The sequence below is a fragment of the Gopherus flavomarginatus genome, chromosome 4, assembly GCF_025201925.1.
Source record: "Gopherus flavomarginatus isolate rGopFla2 chromosome 4, rGopFla2.mat.asm, whole genome shotgun sequence".
Classification (NCBI taxonomy): domain Eukaryota; kingdom Metazoa; phylum Chordata; order Testudines; family Testudinidae; genus Gopherus; species Gopherus flavomarginatus.
Genome location: NC_066620.1, coordinates 119,371,037 through 119,390,393, shown reverse-complemented (window position 1 = coordinate 119,390,393; position 19,357 = coordinate 119,371,037). Strand labels below are relative to the sequence as shown.

General features: G+C 41.8%; 1 protein-coding gene across 1 annotated transcript in view; it reads right to left on the bottom strand.

Moving 5' to 3' along the window:
* Nucleotides 1–19,123, bottom strand: part of ECHDC1 (ethylmalonyl-CoA decarboxylase 1) — a 92,191-nt gene extending 73,068 nt beyond the window's left edge. Inside the window, exon 1 of the mRNA XM_050949869.1 lies at nucleotides 19,086–19,123. The gene's annotated coding sequence lies outside the window, so the exon portion shown is untranslated. The remainder of the gene's footprint in view (nucleotides 1–19,085) is intronic.
* Between the last annotated feature and the right edge of the window lie 234 nt (nucleotides 19,124–19,357).

Sequence of the window (19,357 nt, the reverse complement as noted above, 5' to 3'; positions counted from 1 at the left end):
TTGCTGCTCCTCTGAAATCACAATCTCCCTAATCTTTCCAGGCTCTCTGTAATGACCGATGAATAATGCAGCCATTGTCACTACAGGTGCAAGTTAGAGGATGAACAAACTCCCGCCAGACATTCTATCTTCATTTCATTGACAGCGTATCAAATGTCAGCGCCCCAGCTGAGCCACACTGAAGCCATTTAAATGAATGACATGGGAACTGGGTATAACAGGATGTTAAAAAGAGTGCATCTACCCTAAGGGACAAAATGCAGCAGTTATTTGCTGTGCTCATTGAGGGCTGAATGGAACTAAATGGCCTGTATGGGAGCACAAGGAGGCGAGGTGTCTCAGGAAACCAAAATGGCCTCTGGGAATTCTGCTGCACCACCACTTTGGAGCCACAAGTCCTAGGGCTTGCTAGTACACATTGGGGTTTTAGCCATTGGCAAAGTTACACCATGGAGCCTCTTTTTACAGGCTTCACCAGGGCATCCCCCTAGTGTAGATACTCTGCCACTGGTGTAAAAAATATAGCTTGCACCATTTTCAAACTCCAGTGTAGCTTTGCTGATATAAACTCACCCCCAGAGTATACAAGCAGCCCACCATGGTAGCATTTAATTTCAGAAAGGAGAACTACACAAAAATGAAGAAGTTAGTTAAACAGAAATTAAAAGGTACAAAGTCAAAAGTGAAATCCCTGCAAGCTACACAGGAACTTTTTAAAGACACCACAAAAGAGGCTCAACTTAAATGTATACCCCACATTTAAAAATACAGTAAGAGAACCAAATAAGTGTCATTGTAGCTAAACAAAAAAGTACAAGAAGCTGTGAGTGGCAAAAAGGCATCCTTTAAACAGTGGAAGTTAAATCCTAGTGAGGAAAATAGAAAGGCACATAAACTCCGGCAAATGTAAAAATATAATTAGGAAGGCCAATTTTTTTTTGAAGAACAGCTAGCCAAAAACTCAAAAAGTAATAGCAACATTTTTTTTAAAGTACATCAGAAAGTGGAAGCCTGCTAAACAACCAGTGGGGCCACTGGATGATCAAGATGCTAAAGGAGCACTCAAGGACGATAATGCCATTGCAGAGAAACTAAATGAATTCTTTGCATCGGCCTTCACAGTTGAGGATGTGAGGGAGATTCCCAAACCCCGAACTGCTCTTTTTAGGTGACAAATCTGATGAACTGTTCCAGACTGAGGTGTGTTTAGAGGAAATTTTGGAACAAATTGATAAACTAAACAGTAATAAGTCAGCAGTACCAGATGGCATTCACCTAAGAGTTCTGAAGGAACTTGAATGTGAAATTGCAGAACTACTAACTGTGGTATGTAACCCATCACCTAAATCAGCTTCTGTACCAGATGACTGGAGGATAGCTAATGTGACGCCAAGTTTTAAAAAAGGCTTCAGAGGTGATCCTGACAATTGCGGGCCAGTTAACTTCAGTAAAGGGCAAAATGGTGAAATTATAGTAAAGAACAGAATCATCAGACTTGTGTATGAACATGATTTGTTGGGGGAAGAGTCAACATGGTTTTTGCAAAGGGAAATTATGCCTCACCAATCTACTAAAATTCTTTGAGAGGGTCAACAAGCATGTGGAAAAGTGATCCAGTGAATATAGTATACTTAGATTTTCAGAAAGCCTTTGACAACATATTCATAAATGATCTGGAAAAAACTACACAAGATAGTTAAGTCCAAAGCAGATTGTGAAGAGTTACAAAGGTATCTCACAAAACTGGGTGATGGGCAACAAAATGGTAGATGAAATTCAATGTTAATAAATGCAAAGTAATGCACATTGAAAAACATAATCCCAACTATACATATAAAGTAATGGGTTCTAAATTAGCTATTACCACTCAAGAAAGAGATATTGAAGTCATTGTGGATAGGTCTCTGAAAACATCCACTCAACGTGCAGCAGCAGTCAAAAAAGCTAGCAGAATGTTGGGAATCATTAAGAAAGGGATAGATAATAAGACAGAAAATATCGTATTGCCTCTGTATAAATCCATGGTATGTCGACATCTTGAATACTTCATGAGATGGGGTCACCCCATCTCAAAAAAGATATATTGGAATTGGAAAAGATACAGAAAAGGGCAACAAAAATGATTATAGGATATGAAAGAGCTTTCGTATGAGGAGAGATTAAAAAGACTGGGACTTTTCAGCTTGGAAAAGAGACGATTAAGGCGGGATGTGATAGAGGTCTATAAAATCATGACAGCGTGGAGAAAGTAAATAAGGAAGTGTTATTTACTCCTCATAACACAAGAACTAGGGGTCATCAAATGAAATTAGCAGGCAGCAGATTTTAAAAAAGCAAAAGGAAGTCTTTCTTCACACAGCGCACAGTCAACCTGTGGAACTCTTTGCCAGATAATGTTGTGAAGGCCAAGACTATAACAGGGTTCAAAAAAGAACTAGACAAATTCATGAAGGATAGGTCCATCAATGGCTTTTAGCCAGGATGGGCAGGGATGGTGACCATAGCCTCTGTTTGCCAGAAGCTGGGAATGGGCGACAGGGGATGGATCACTAGATGATTACCTGTTCTGTTCATTCCCTCTGGGGCACCAGGCATTGGCCACTGTTGGAAGACAGTATCAGAGGGTAGCCGTGTTAGTCTGGATCTGTAAAAGCAGCAAAGAATCCTGTGGCACCTTATAGACTAACAGACGTTTTGGAGCATGAGCTTTCGTGGGTGAATACCCACTTCCTCAGATGCATGTAATGGAAATATCCAGGGGCAGGTATATATATGTGTGCTAGCAAGCAAGCTAGAGATAACGAGGTCAGTTCAATCAGGGAGGATGAGGCCCTGTTCTAGCAGTTGAGGTGTGAAAACCAAGAGAGGAGAAACTGGTTCTGTAATTGGCAAGCCATTCACAGTCTTTGTTCAATCCTGAGCTGATGGTGTCAAATTTGCAGATGAACTGAAGCTCAGCAGTTTCTCTTTGAAGTCTGGTCCTGAAGTTTTTTTGCTGCAGGATGGCCACCTTAAGGTCTGCTATAGTGTGGCCAGGGAGGTTGAAGTGCTCTCCTACAGGTTTTTGTATATTGCCATTCCTAATGTCTGATTTGTGTCCATTTATCCTTTTTCGTAGAGACTGTCCAGTTTGGCCGATGTACATAGCAGAGGGGCATTGCTGGCATATGATGGCGTATATTACATTGGTGGATGTGCAGGTGAATGAACCAGTGATGGTGTGGCTGATCTGGTTAGGTCCTGTGATGGTGTCGCTGGTGTAGATATGTGGGCAGAGTTGGCATCGAGGTTTGTTGCATGGATGCCTCGATGCCAACTCTGCCCACATATCTACACCAGCGACACCATCACAGGACCTAACCAGATCAGCCACACCATCACTGGTTCATTCACCTGCACATCCACCAATGTAATATACGCCATCATATGCCAGCAATGCCCCTCTGCTATGTACATCGGCCAAACTGGACAGTCTCTACGAAAAAGGATAAATGGACACAAATCAGACATTAGGAATGGCAATATACAAAAACCTGTAGGAGAGCACTTCAACCTCCCTGGCCACACTATAGCAGACCTTAAGGTGGCCATCCTGCAGCAAAAAAACTTCAGGACCAGACTTCAAAGAGAAACTGCTGAGCTTCAGTTCATCTGCAAATTTGACACCATCAGCTCAGGATTGAACAAAGACTGTGAATGGCTTGCCAATTACAGAACCAGTTTCTCCTCTCTTGGTTTTCACACCTCAACTGCTAGAACAGGGCCTCATCCTCCCTGATTGAACTGACCTCGTTATCTCTAGCTTGCTTGCTAGCACACATATATATACCTGCCCCTGGATATTTCCATTACATGCATCTGAGGAAGTGGGTATTCACCCACGAAAGCTCATGCTCCAAAACGTCTGTTAGTCTATAAGGTGCCACAGGATTCTTTGCTGCTGTTGGAAGACAGGATACTAGGCTAAATGGACCCTTGGTCTGACCCAATATGGCCATTCTTATGTTCTAAACGTCCGTGTTCTGCCTCCAGTGCTACATGCATGCATTTTATAGTAGCTGAGGATCCCTATATCTGTATATGTCATGAATGGATTTGCATTTTTAGGAATCTCAAAATATGGATGCTGAAGGTATCACAATCATGATTTTGCTGGAGATGCCATGACAGAGGAGTAACAGATTATTTGCATTAGGGCATTCCTATACAACCATTTTGTTTGCTAAAATTCAGTCAGATCAAAATGCTATTGCTCAGTATATTCTTTGACCAAAAATGGGAATGGGGAGGAAGGGAAAGACTGTTTGGATCAAAGGAAAAGTCATTCAAATTCTCAAGTTTCACAGAGTTTTATATCAAGATGAGGGAAACTGATAATTTTTGTGTGATTTCGGTGCAAAACCATAAATCTACCTGAGTTCACTCAAAAAACAGGCCGAGGCATAGGTTTACTCTTTGAGAACTGATTAGAGTTTACCATTTGTGCCAATTCATACAACTAAGTAGGTTTGTGCCAAGTTTTGGTACAGCTCCAGTTTGGACAATTATTCCATTGATTTTGATGGTAGATCAGTGTAAAGAGACAGAACAGAGGTGACATAGGGGTCTAATGACAAAATCTTAGTAAAGGTTTCCACGGTCTCATAGGGACTGATTCTCATTTAAATTAACATCCCTTTACACTTATGTAGCAGTGCAAAGGGCCATGGTGTAAGTGAGCATTAGACTCACAAATTTCAAGATCTTTAAAAAAAACAGTAGCAGAGTTTGGTTATTAAAGAAAGCTTTTCTGAGTGCTAGCATAAAATTCAGCGGTAAAATATTAATGCTGTGATGATTTCCTTTTTAAAAAAGTTCATCAGCCAAATCCAAGACTGCATAATAGTGTAGCTAGAATAACAACCATGCAATCCATCAGCTGCAAATGCTGTGTATGCTTTTGTTATTATGTTGTTGGTTTGATAAAAATATGTATTTGCATGAAACTGTAATTTGGGTGCTCTTGGAGAGCTGAGCAGTTCAATTCAGTCAAAGTAATGAAATGCTGTGAGCAAAATTACTTTGAAATAACCCAATACATTCCCAAACTCCTGTGAGATGCTGATAGAAAGGTTTGAATGCAGAGGCAGAAAAAATAAGCAGCACTGAATTTAAGGTGATAGGAAATGAATAGGCTACTGGCGCCTAAATGGGCAAGACAATCTGAAATGTTTCTCATCTCAGTAGGTAACTAGAGTCGAGTTAATACTGCAAAAAATATCCATGAGTATTTGCTTGAATTTAAAAATGGATTAACTCCAACCATGCTCCTGCTTCTTTAGGGTTCACTTTCCAAGAGCATTCACCTGATGGAGTTTTACTTGCAAGAATACTTCTGAAAAGAGAATGTAAGCTTTCACCCTGTAGTGTTCATGCTGGAAGTGATATATGGGATGGGAGATGGCTTGGCACAACACCGGGACAAGACTCTCAAAAGCCCCAGCAGAATCCTGAAACAGAGGCAATTAAACAAGCTGTACAAAGATCTGACCACTTTCGTCATGAAATTAAGGCAGAAATTCAGCTATGGCTTCCCCTGTCTGAAAAAGAGTACAGGGCCAGCTCCAGGCACCAGCTTATCAAGCAGGTGCTTGGGGCAGCAACTCCGGAGTGGGGTGGCACCTTCAGGTATTCGGCGGCAATTCGGCAGAGGGTCTCTCACTCCCACTCAGAGTGAAGGACCTCCTGCTGAATTGCTGCAGATCGCGATTGCGGATTTTTTTTTTTTTTTTGGCTCCTTGGGGCGGCAAAACCCCTGGAGCCAGCCCTGAAGAGGTGTAACCTGTGGGCTGGATCCACAGGCCTGTCAGAGCAGCACTTTCTACTATCTTCCTCTCCCCACGATCCTGAGGGCTGTGGGAGGAGCTCCTGGCACTGGTCAGAGGAGCCTCAGGGCTGCTCTAACTTGCACTAAGAATCTTCAGTGAGCCACTCCAGGGCTGCCCAGAGGATTCAGGGGGCCTGGGGCAAAGCAGGGGAGCTGCGATGCTTGTACTCACCCAGCGGCGGTCCGGGTCTTCGGCGGTATTTTGGCGGCGGGGGACCCTTCAGTCTCTCCGCCGTCTTTGGCAGCACTGAAGGGCCCTCCGCCGCTGAAATGCCATGGAAGACCCGGAGCGACTGAAGGGTCCCCCGGCTGCCGAAATGCCACTGAAGACCCGGACCACCGCCAGGCCAGGGCTTGCAGGGCATTTTGGTGGCGGGGGGCCCTTCAGTCATTCCACGTGTTTGGCAGCACTGAAGGGCCCCCTGCCGTCGAAATGCCACCGAAGACCCAGAGTGACTGAAGGACCCCCTGCTGCTGAAATGTCACTGAAGACTCAGATCACTGCTGGGCCAGGGCTTGCGGGGTGTTTCGGTGGCGGGGGGCCCTTCAGTCGCTCCGCGTCTTCGACAGCACTGAAGGGCCCCCCGCCACCAAAATGTTGGCCAAAGACCCAGACCGCCGCTGGGCCAGGGCTCGCGGGGCCCCTGCTGGGCCTGGGGCAAATTGCCCCACTTGTCCCCCCACCCTGGGCAGCCCTGAGCCACTCCTCCAATCAGAACTGCTGAAGCACATTGTGCTCTGGTCCCACCATCTCCCATCCTTGACATGCCTCCTTGTCTCATGCCATCCCATCACACCCTTGATGCCAGCCAAGGATTCTTCCACACTAGGAGGACCAAAGACAATACCTAATTAAAAATGGAACAATTTACAGCTATGGCTGCACCTTGGTTTTAAAGCTGATGCATGCCGGGGACTACCTTTTAGGACTTCACAAACAACAAATGACACACACACACCACATTTCTCTGCTCTATAGGTTGCAATCATGGATTGCTGTATGGATATACCTGCTGCTGTATGTGTTAGTAAAACAAAAATGTCTCCATCTTACCACACGAAAGGGTGTATTTTTGAGACTAACTAAGTTTCCTTGCGTCCAAGATTCCTAAAAGAGTTGGCTAAGGAGACCTTTGGCTTTCTAATGTTAATTTTTAATAAATCTTGAAATACTGAGGAAAGTCAAGAAGACTGGAAGAGTGCTACTGTTGTGCCAATATTCTGAAAGGGCAAGAACCATGACCCAGGTAACTATAGGATGGTTAACCTGACATCAATGTCAGGTAAAATAATGGACAAGCTGATATATGATCAACTGATAAAGAATGAAAAGGGCAGGAATATAATTAATGCCAGCAAAGATAGCTTTATGGAAAATAGGTCTTGTCAAATAAACCTGGTTTCATTCTTTCATGATATTATACATTTGGTTGATAAAGGTAACTGTGTAGTTATAATATACTTAGACTTTTGTAAGGCATTTGATTTAATACCACCCGACATTCTGATTAGAAAATGAACACTATACAATGTCAATAAAGCATATGTTAAATGCATTAAGAATTGGCTAACTTATAGTTCTCAAAAAGTTGTGGGTCAATGGGAACTAGTCACTGAATGGCAGGTGAAGGGGTTTCTAGTACAATCCTGCAGGGCTCAGTCCTAGGCCCAACACTGTTCAACATTTTCATTAATGATCTGGAAATAAATATTAGAATGGCTACTGAAAAAATTTGAGGATAATACAAAGATTAGCAGAGTGGTAAATAATGATCTGGATCACTTGGTAAGCTGAGCTTTAATACAGCCAAATACAAAGTTATACATGTAGGCACAAGGAATACAGGTCATGCCTACAGAATGAAAAGTAGTGACTCTGAAAAGGATTTAGAGATACCTGTGGACAAACAATTGAGCTCCCATCACACAGTGCAATACTGTGCAAAAAGTCCTAATGTGATCCTTGGATGTAAACATCGGAGTAGTGAGTAAGAGTACGGAGGTGATTTTACCTATGTATATGACATTGGTGAGAGCAATACTGCAATACTGTGTCCAGTTCTGCCATGCACATTTTAAGAAGGATGTTGAAAAACTGGAGCAAATGCAGAAAAGAGCCACAGAAATGATTTGAGGCTGGAGAAAATGCCTTACAATGAGAAACATAAGGAGTTCATCTTTTTAGCTCATCCAAAAAGATTAAGAGGTGATTTGATCACAGAGTATATATACCTTCTTAAGGAGAAAATGCTGAATACTAAAGGGATCTTTAATCTAGCAGAGAAAGGCATAATAACAACCAATGGTTGAAGTCAGACAAACTCAAGTTAGAATTGAGGTGCAGTTTTTAACAGTGAGGGTGATTAACTGTTGGAATAAACTATCAAGTGACTTTTTCTTGATATCTTCAGATTAAGACTCGATGCCACACTGGAAAATATGCTTTAAGCAAACTCTACTTATTGGGCTCAATACTGAGGAAACTGGGTGAAATTTAATGGCCTGTGTTTTTATGATCAAAAGGCCTCTTCTGGCCTTAAACTATATGAATCTATTAAATAAATCTCAGGACTTTTACCAATAGCATTAGCAATAGTTGCACAGGAATCAGGTCCTGGGACAAATATTCAGTCAGAACAAATGCTCGTCTTTGGCCTCTTTCAGTACATACAGAGTCATGTATGGACATATGTGGGGGTATATTCTGGGAACAAAATGAAATTTGTAGGCATGCTTGCATGTTCATAGAAACTGACCTGCTTGCCCTATATTCAGCATGGGAAGGCTATGAAGACTCTCCTCACTTTTAGCCATCAGTCCTTAAATATGAGTTATGAAATGGTTTTCGGCCTTAGGACACAATTGGTGCTGGCTGACCGTCTTTCAGTTCCGCAGCAAAAGGTTGCACTCGACTCAGTAAAAACATCTGCTTCTAACATTATTATTCATATATACTGGCATGATAAAGGTATCCCAAGAAGCCTATTATATACTTTTTTGGAATTTAAATAAGTTTATAATTTAGATTGTCAAGAATCAGAAATGTGTGAGGGAGACAAAGAATGGGGAAAGAGACAAGGGAGAAAGAGGAGGAAGACAAAAGACATAAATTAAAGATATAGCCTCAAAATACATAGAGATTCTACTCAGGGGTCCTTGGGACATTGCATCATGGCTTGTTATAACACCATCATTCTCTGACGAATTTACAGCCTTATTAGGTATACCCAGAGGGAGACAGTGCACCTCATATGATGTATTTATATTTCTGTATGTCATAATATCACTAATACACCCTAGACAATTTGTTTCAGGGAGCTATTGTACTCTGAGTGGTTAATTCTACTTGGCATTTATCCATGTGCAGTATAATGCCAAATCACAAATGTCTGACTAGATAAATCACCTGATTTTAAATAGAGATGTCATTTACCATAGACGGGTTACATCTGTAAACTTTGTGTCTTTGTCTTGGCTGAGCTTTCAGTAGAACGAAGGAAGAGGCTGCAGAGTGATCTCATCCCTAAGTGAGAGAAAAGCACACAGAGAATGGCCCCAATAAGACCTAAGTAAAAGTGCCAGAAAATCTCAGGTGTGACCACCACGTACCTGGCTAGCAGGTATTGTCAGATACTGATGTTACCAGGTGACCAGGAGAAAATGGCTTTCATCATACTGCTGGGAGTTAGGAATCCTGGGAGGGTGGTGCCCAGACTTACCCCCATCCATCAAATCCTTTTAGGGGGAGGAAATGGGGGAAAGCCTCTGCACTGCCCCACACACAGGTAAAGAGAAGGGGCCAGATCCTTAGTTGGTGCAAGTGGTCGACTTCAAGGGAGATGCACCAATTTATACCAGCTGAGACTTTGGGCAGAGATATTCTGTGATAGTTTTAGAGGTCTTTAGATATTTGTTGAATGTTGTTTAGGTTTGGCAGAGCTAGAGATGGATGAATGAAAGAGGAAACCTTAAAGTGTAGTATCAGCATGCTGTAGAAAAGCCCTACATATTAGAGGAGCAAATTAGTGTGGCAGATAGAGGGGGCAGCTGGCATTATGGGGCAAAGGAGTAAAACATGGCATGAAGAGTGCTAAGGTGAGTAAGGAGCATGTGATTGTTTTGTGAATGCCCATTGTAATATAAATGTTACCAAGAAAACGACGACGTAGCCATTAAGAGGAGAAAGGAGCAGTTTTAGGTATGAGGGAACATAAATACGCAGTAAAACTCCCAGAGCTCCTCCAAGCTAGGCCCATGTCCCCTGCCCACAGGTGTGGCCTGTTTTATACATTTGCCCAGCAGAGCACACAAACATCTGTACTGCTCTCTGGAGGGGCTCATGACTCTGAGTGCCAGTTTCAGGGCAGACTGTCAAAAAAGCAGAGCAGAGACCCCAGACTGGAGGTATGTTCTATAACTAGATTTCACCAACCCAGTAACAAGTGTGAACTGCTGAAGCACTATAACAGTATTACCATGGAGTCACAGACAGTCCCCTTGGGCATTCCATTCTATCTTGCCACCTTGCAAGCTGGAATTGGTAATTGTTGGTTGCCACATACCAAAGATTACAAAAGATTCAGGTTGCTTCCAGTCCCAAGGGATCAGTCACTTATCCTAGGTCAATTTGTACCTCAGATCTCACACCAAAGACAACACTTGTAGCCAATCCTACAGTAAACCAACTAAGGATATATTAACTAGGAAAAAAGAAATGAGAGAGTTATTTACAGGTTAAAGCAGGCAAACATGTATACACAAATGAGTTACATGTTATGGTCCCAAAATGTCACATACTTGTAGCAATCTGTCAGCACTGAATGTCTTTTAGAGCTAACCCAGTTTGGCCCTAAGGATCTCTGCTTCTGTTTCCTAGCTCCAACCCTGAAAAAGTCCAAGCAGCAAAGAGAAGAAAAATATTCATGCCAGCTATCTTATTTCCTTCTTCCAGAATTCAAGCTGATGGGACAAGCCCTTTGCTAATTGCCCGTGCAAAGGCTACGTGCAAAAGTCTTTGTAATGTGTTGTCCCATAGTGGCCCATTCAGTTTTGATAGTCCTTCCTGATGGGCAAGAGAAAATACTAATTCCTAAGGATTTAGCATTTAGCACTAGGCAAAGTTTTTTCTTGTTTGGTGAGTTATATTTTGGGGCCTACCAAATTCACGACCATGAAAAATGTGTCACAGACTGTGAAATCTGGTCTTGTGTGTACTTTTACCCTACACTACACAGATTTCAGGGAGGAGGCCAGCGTTTCTTAAACTGGGGGTCCTGACCCAAAAGAAAGTTGCAGGGGGCCACAAGATTATTTAAGGGAGGTCATAGTATTGCCATCTTTACTTCTGCACTGACTTCAGAGCTGGGCAGCAGGAGAACAGCGGCGGTTGACTGGGTGCCCAGCTCTGAAGGAAGCAGCAGCACAGAAGTAAGGATGGCAATACCATACCATGGACCCTTACTTCTACATTGCTGCTGGCCGTGGCTCTGCTTTCCAGCTGCCCAGATCCAAAGGCAGCACAGCAGTGCAGTAATAAGGGTAGCAGTACCTTACAACCCTCCCTCCCACAAGTCCTTTATTGGTCAGGACCCCTACAATTACAACACTGAAATTTTAGATTTAAATAGCTGAAATCATGAAATTTGCAATTTTTAAAATCCTATGACCATGAAATTGACCAAAATGGACCATGAATTTGGTAGGGCCCTGGTTATATAGTTCAGAACAAATGTTTTACAGATATATAGGAAACACTTACATGTTATCTTATAGTATGAGATACAGACCTTATAAGTAGAATTAATACTTGTAGCAACTTACAAGCATTTCTCGAAGTCTAAACATATTGTTATAATTCCAGTACCCATCTTAACCATACTAACGTACAGGAGAACTGGATTGGTTTCCAGGAATGAATTTGCCAGTGCTCGGCTGAGGCCTAAAGCCTTGGCAAGAGCTGGCACCTGGTCTGCCATCATCACACCTCCCTCGTCAAGAGAACTCTTTTCTTCAAGGTCATTTTCTTTAGACAAATTAAATGTCAGCTGCCCCTGATCTATATTAGAGAGACAAGGTGGGTGAGGTAATATCTTTTATTGGAGCAACTTCTATTTGTGAGAGAGAAACAAGCTTTCAAGCTCCACAGAGAGCTCTTCTTCAGGTCTAGGAAAGATACCAGGAATGTCACAGCTGAAAACAAGACCGACCAGATAGTTTAGCATAAATAGGGACCATTCAAGGTGAAGTGGTCCGTTGTCATAGGCCAAAAAGGGTGGTTAGTGAGAAGCCCACTAATATATTTTGGTCTAATATATACTTGTTTGGCTTTTTTTCCCCATAATTTTTCCATGCCCCAAACAAATATGTTTACAGTCTTCCTGTTGACTGCAGGAATGAACTAGAGCAGTATTCCCAGAGCTGTAACGAAAAACAAGCTAACATGGAAACCTGATTTTATCAGCATCCTGCCCCCCCCACCCAGTTCCTTCCATCCTCATTTTAACCACACTCCCATTGCTTGTTCTTTCAAGGTGTATTACTCCCAGTTCTAAAAAGTGTGCAATGATAGTTCTGTTATAATTTTGCATGCCTAGCAAAGCAATATTGTACATACTGGCTGGGATGGCAAGATTAGGGACAGATTTTGGTTCTTAACCTGCAACAGCACTGTATTCATGATGGGACATGTTCTTCCTGCTCAAGGAAGTTTGTCTGTCCTCCTGCATAATCCAGGAGGTGGTAGAAGGAAATCCTCTGCTCTCTCTTTTCAACAATGTGATACTAACAACATGTAACACAGCTAAAAATGTAACCAGAAATAAAGAGATGAAATTAAAAAAAGAGAAAATCAGGTTGAAAGTTAAGAAAAATTTCCTGACAGTCAGATCTGTCATTCCCTGGAACAATCTCCCAAGTAAAGCCTGTCCTGGAATTCTAATCTAAAAATGTTTACTTTGGGGGGTTGGGATCAGAAACACCAGATCCATCTTCCAGGTTTAACTACAATCAATTTAAAAACCTGGAAAAAGACAAGTTTCACCTCCAGAATTCAAGAAACAGAAAAAGACCCTGCTCAGGCCCCTCTCTCACGATTGCTCTCATCCTCATTCACCATTTTTATCTTCTAAGATGGGGCACACAGATCAAACTGGGAAAAGCTGGGCATGCAAGTGTGAAACCACTTATCTCCAGAACTATTCAGTGGTCCCAACTGCCTGCTGCTTTAAGAGGTTCTAGTCCCAGTCAGGGCTGTCCAATCACATAGGGAGATTCTGGGATCTAGTAGCCTACTAAACACACATACCTGTTTTCACCTTGCCCTCCTTCACACCCTCCCACAGGGCAGGAATCATTACAGTTGCTGCCTGTTGGAAATACAAGTTCCAGAAGCCCTTGCACAATTGCTAGGGATTACATCATTTTCATTCTGTTGCCAGATTCAAATCCACTCTGCTATTGGGATTCAGATAAAAATTCCTGCCCTGAATCCTAGCTTTTGCAACATACAGATCCAAATCTGGATGCAGCTGGGTCAGTTCATCTCAACTGCACATGGTGGAAGTTCAGTGGCCTGAAATGTAAAACCAAAGCACTGGAGAGCACTATAGAATATACCGCATTGCCATCAGGATGGAGTAAGTGACTTCACTGGTATTTTCTCTCTCTAATACGCTATAAGTGTGCAAGAGAAATAACTGGTACATCTATATCATAACATTTTCAAGAAAACAAAACTGAACAAAACTTCATAATCTCTACGACACACAATTTACTGCAGTGGCTCCTTTTTCACTAGATACACATTTCTAAAGAAACAGTATCCTTTTCGCTGCATGATGTTTGTAAGACAGAATATACAGAAGTATTTCCCTCTCATCTCAAATGTCTACGATTTTCTGAACTAAGAGGTTCGAGGAATAAGACGGAGGGGTTTCCGTGTCCCCCCGCACCAAGCTGTTACCTGGTCTATTTTTATTTTTACTGATGTGTTCAGCTGTTCTTTTTGCACTTGGCCTCCTTTGTACTCAGATCGCAACTTCTCAACTCTGCATACAAAAATGAAGGACAAAGACTCTATGAGAGAAGGGAAATAAAATGAAAAATAGTTTCCCATGCACTTCAAGTGCCTGGTATTATGAGGGCAAAGTCCTTTAACAGAACACTGTCATGTACTTTTAGAAAGCGAATTGAAGGTTTTTTTCTTTCCACTGTTTCTAATTCCCCTTTAGGGATACTGATCCAACGCCCATGGAAGTCGGTGACTGCCATAAGCTTTGGGTGTGACCCTTGAGGCCCAAAACTTGAAGTCTATTCTATCAATTGTGGCCTTTTCTATATTCTCTCCTCTCAACTCATGCCCACAACTCTGGCTCCCCCTGCCCCCCACTCACCAACCAACAATTGATCTGCCCATCCCTGAGGGAAGTAGAGAGAAGAGATAACCACTCCCCAAGCTCCCATCCTCATTTCCTAGTAGAGGCAGTATTCCTGAGTTAAGAGACAGAACTAGGACTCAGGAAATGTGGATTGTACTCACCACGGCCACAGGCTTTCTGTGTGATGGTGGCTAAATCACCTAGCCTCTCTGCACCCGTTTCCCTATCTGTAATATGGGAATAATAATATTTACCTTCCTCATGGGTTGTTATAAGTCTTAATTCATTAATATCTCTAAAGTGCTTTGAGATCCTCGGATGACAGCCACTGTGACATTACAAAGTATTATGTTTTCTCTTCTTCATCATCAATTTTAACTACTTCTCTCCCATCCTTTGGTTCATCTTCACTCCCCTTTCTCATCCTATTTCCTGGCTGCTTCTCGTTTTTCTTCCCCGTCCCTCCTTATTTCCTGATTACTTCCCACTCCTAATGTGTGTTCCACTTTCCCTCTGATCACCCCCCTCACACACACACACTTTCCCCCTGCTCAACTCTTCTACTTTTAGCTGCTCCACTTTTCTACCCCCCTCCATCCCTGCCACATGCTGCTGTATGTGAACTAGCAGAACAGGGTTGGGGAAAAGCAAAGAAGACAGAAGTGAAATTAAAGAACGACCACAACTTAGAATGTGTTTATTGCTCTTTCAGCTGCTGCACTCTGAGCTGTTATGCAGCTTGCAGGGACAGATTGTAACCAAGAAACCTCACCCCCACCCCCATTAGTACATACTCAAAAGTAATGCCCAATCCAACCCCCTTGTTTGTGCATGAAAGTGTCTCTCCACACTCTAGAATTACCTTGATGGTTTTTAAATTGTGCTAGTTAGCAGTCATTGCACACACATACTGTATTAATCCTCTGTGTTATGCCCAGTTTCACACTCATGCTCCATTCAATTGTTTAAGCGGGAATGCCTTCTGGGCATGCATCCCAGAGTGCCTAGCACTGCTTCCAACTGGAGTGTTGCACACGTTCCCAGGGACTGCAGGAGAAAATGTCAAATTCTTAACTCTCCCACAATCCCTCCTGCAAAATCCCATAATTCCTCCAGCATCCAGAAACCAATTACTATTATTATTTCCCAGCACACCAATGTACCCAATGATGTCAGCATAGCACTGGGCTTATATTGGTTAATTAAATATTGCAGAACCAAGAAAGAGAGCTCGCACACTCTTACATTTTGTAGGTCCTGAAAAGCTGTTTGCCATTTAAAATTTTTCTCAGAAATGATTTAAAGATGGGCTTTTAAACAGAAAAACAAAGATTTAGAATCCAGAAAAAAAATCTTCACCAAGTTAATGATTTTCAGATTGTCAAATAAATCTAAAATCTGAACGATCTCCCTTTGAAAACTAAGATTAATCCATTCAGGCTGCATGCTCCTCTTTCCCGTGGATGAATTATAGAAGCCAAACACACTTTTGAAATATATAAGACCATGTGTGTTGCAATCAGCTTTGGTTGGGAATGATTAGGGTCACATTGTTCCCATCTGTTTCAGACATCCCAACGTGTTGATGACAGGTAACATACTTATGCGCACAGTTCCATAAAAATCCAAGAAAGGAAGCCAGTAATATCGAGCTCCAAATATTTTTGCTACACTGTCCCTTCTTATTTCTTTAACCCATGAAAGTTTGTTGTGATTCAACAAGAAACCCAATAAGAGCGTTAATTGCCTCAGTAAAGAATTTCTGCTTCGCCCCACCATTTTTGCCAGTTTTATCGTGTGCTTGCAACTAGGAGAGTGAAATTCATCTGACCTCTTTAGTTTTATTTGTTCTCTTGCTAACATTGAAGGTTTCATTTCAGCTTGCTAACATGATGATGAACAATTTCTTCTTGTCTAAACTTACTACTGCACCAAGTTCTGCCCCCATTCAACTAAAAGACAAGTGGTCCATGATCCAACGTGGTGCAATTATAGTGCCTACGTGTTATAGGCATAGTTTGCCTGTTTCATGTGATTTCCTGTGCAAACTGCCTCCTGTATGCTATGGGCCAAACGCTCTCATGTCCTGTGCAGAAACAGGGGCACTAAAAGCCTGGGGCGGAAGGAATGTGGCAGTGACAGACCCGAGCCCCAATCCAGCAAAGCACTTAAGCACATTTGTGACTTATAGGTAGCCCCATTCAAGTCAGCGATTTGTACAAGCAAAGAAGACGCAGTTGTGGCATACAGCCAGGTCAGTTTGTGATGACAAAAGCTATATGATAGTTGGACATGCAAGCCTGCAGAGAGGCATAAGTGGGCATGAGAAGTATTGAAATAGGGCAAATTCCACAGCAGCCCAATACAAATAATCAATAAATATGTGATGACCAGACTAGCACAGATACATCAGAGCAGGAAAATGCATGTCTTTGCAGTACAGAGTGAGTTCAAATTCTGAACGCATCACTGGAAGTAAAGGTCTATGGAAGGCCCATGTAATCTGAAAGTGGATGTTGGTCAGGTGAGAGCTACTTTTGCCAGGCTGACTGATTTTTCAGTGCAACACATTAGTGCCCTGATTTTTGAAAGTTCTGAAACCTCAGAAGTCCGACTCATGTCAATGGGTGTTGTTTGCACTCAGGACCTCTGGGAATCATCCCATATGGCTTTCATTCTTTACTTGTGTGCACATGAATGTGCACGCATGTACACATGTACATACATGGGCACGCATCCACTGTCAGCATCAGGGCCTCTGCTAGGAGACAGCATCTGCATGTTCATGGATGTGTGTGTGAGTAAGTGTGCATTTTTGTGTAGGTGCACGTGTGTGCACGTGACTGGGTGTATGCATGTACTTCACTGTGAGGATCTGGGGATAAGAGACAGCATGAGTACAGTCAGGTTTATTTACAGTCAGCAGACAGTCAGGCGAACTTTATTTTTAATGTAGCACTGTAGCCCAGATGGTTTATTAACATTGCTGACATTGTTAAGGAAAGATCCAGAAGACCAAGATGAAATCTTGTGGTGGGGTAATTTCTATTTCTGAGTCAGTAAACAGAGGTGATTCTAAGGAGCCAAACAGACCCAGATGACATGATCAAAGGGTAAAGTTCTTCCCTCCTCCCTCCCCTCTTGTTAACCTTACTCCTTTGCTGTTAACATTCTTTTCTCATTCAGCCAGGGCCACCAAGAGCGGGTTCGGGCCCTGGTGAAAAAATTTTTGGAGGCCCCCCAGCAAGGGCAGACTGGCTAAACAGGGCCAAGGAAGCCGGGCCCCAGGCTCCCTTCCGGACCGCCAGGCCCCGGTAATTTGTACCGGCTTCCCCTCACCCTCTTGTCGGCCCTGATCTCAGCTATAATTCTCTTAGTACAGTTTATATGCTGGGAAGTGGCTTAACGTCACACCTTCAAGGAAGAAATTTTGTTTCTCAGAGATTTTTTCAAGGAGCTCAGCATATTGACCACAGATTTCACGTTGGGAGGTACGAAGTGCTGAGGCCATTTGAAAATCTGGCCCTTGAACAATAATTTTATTACGTGAGTTCTAACTGGTCTTTTAATGGAGCTTCCTACAGGCTGGAGCTTCCCTGTGCTAGAGAGGGAGGCAGTTGGATTTCTCATCAGCAATAAAAGTGCCTCACCCTCTCTTAAAGAGGTAGCTGCCATTCCTACACTTCCATTCAATGGACAAAATTTTTAAACTGAAACTTTTTCTCAGTCAGCTGAAACATTTTGCAAATTCATGTTAAATTCACTGAATTATTTCATTAAAAAAATTCTGAAAAATAAATCAACATTTTGTTTTGACATTTTCTAAGTGAAACCTTTTTGTTTTTCAGTTCAAGCCAACTTTTTATTTCAAGATGTCCTTCCTTTTTATAAAAAAAAATGTAAAAAAAACTTGAAATCAAAAGCAAACATTTCATTTTAGGTGTAACAAAATGTTTAGTTCAATCCAAACCTAATTTTCCTGACATTTCAGTTCAACAAAAAGGTTTTAAAAAATGTTTTGGGTCAACCCAAAGTGACACACTCCGCACCAGTTTTTTGGAACTGTGGATGGGAAAAAAAAACCCAGTTATTCTCATAGTCCTGAATTACACAATACTTGGTACTAGAACTTATTGAAAACTGCTTGAAAAACAAAAAATTGGACCCTCCCCCACCGGTTGTGAATTTTGGCTAAATGTCAAAAAGAGGTCAGTCCTAAACCAAAAAAAGCTTTTGAAAAAATTTTTCCTTTCAGGTTTTCAAATTTCCATTTAAACTTTTTTTTTTCCAAGGAAATCAGACAATTTCTATGAAAGTGTTCATTTAATCAAACACACAAATAGAAGTTCTGAGAGAAAATTTTCAGCTAGTCTACTTGCTACATCTATTACCAAATGTACACTCAATACAAGTACAACCATGAACACACATTCAAACAAGATTTACAAGTGATTGCTAAATGCAGAAGTTTACAATATAAAACCCTTTCTACAAAGATATTTATCCCAGGGTCCTCACGCTAGCATTATTCTAGCTGCACCTCTTTGCTTTTGGAAAGTGGATTCTAACTACTGCCTTGGTGAATGTTGTCATTGTATATATTCTCTTCCACAGCATATGTCATATATTTCAATACATATTTATTTATATATTTCTTAAAATAGGAAAATGAGGTTCAGAGGTAACATTAAAATTTGAATCTTCATATACTAGCTGCAGCATAAAACAAACAACATTCTAAATACTGAGGAGTAATTATCTATAAAATTTGCTAGTACTTATTAAAATCATCATTTCAACACATCAAACATACAGTAATTCCATAGCAGTATAATTCTACTCACTGGAGAAGTGCCTTTGAGCAATTTGTGTCTTGTAGTACAAGTCAGCTGATGGTACCATCTGTTGACTTCATTCATTCCAGGCATCATAAACAGCCTATGCTTAAAAGTCCTAAAGTATGATTGGTGGTGTTGGCAATATGCCTGTTTGTAGCCATTAGGAAAACCACAATACAATGGTTATGAAAAAGGGTTATGGATCATTTATGCTCTACCATGACTGGGAGTTTTTTCTGCAATGTAATCACTCAGATAAGCTTGTCATCTCTTTGTTA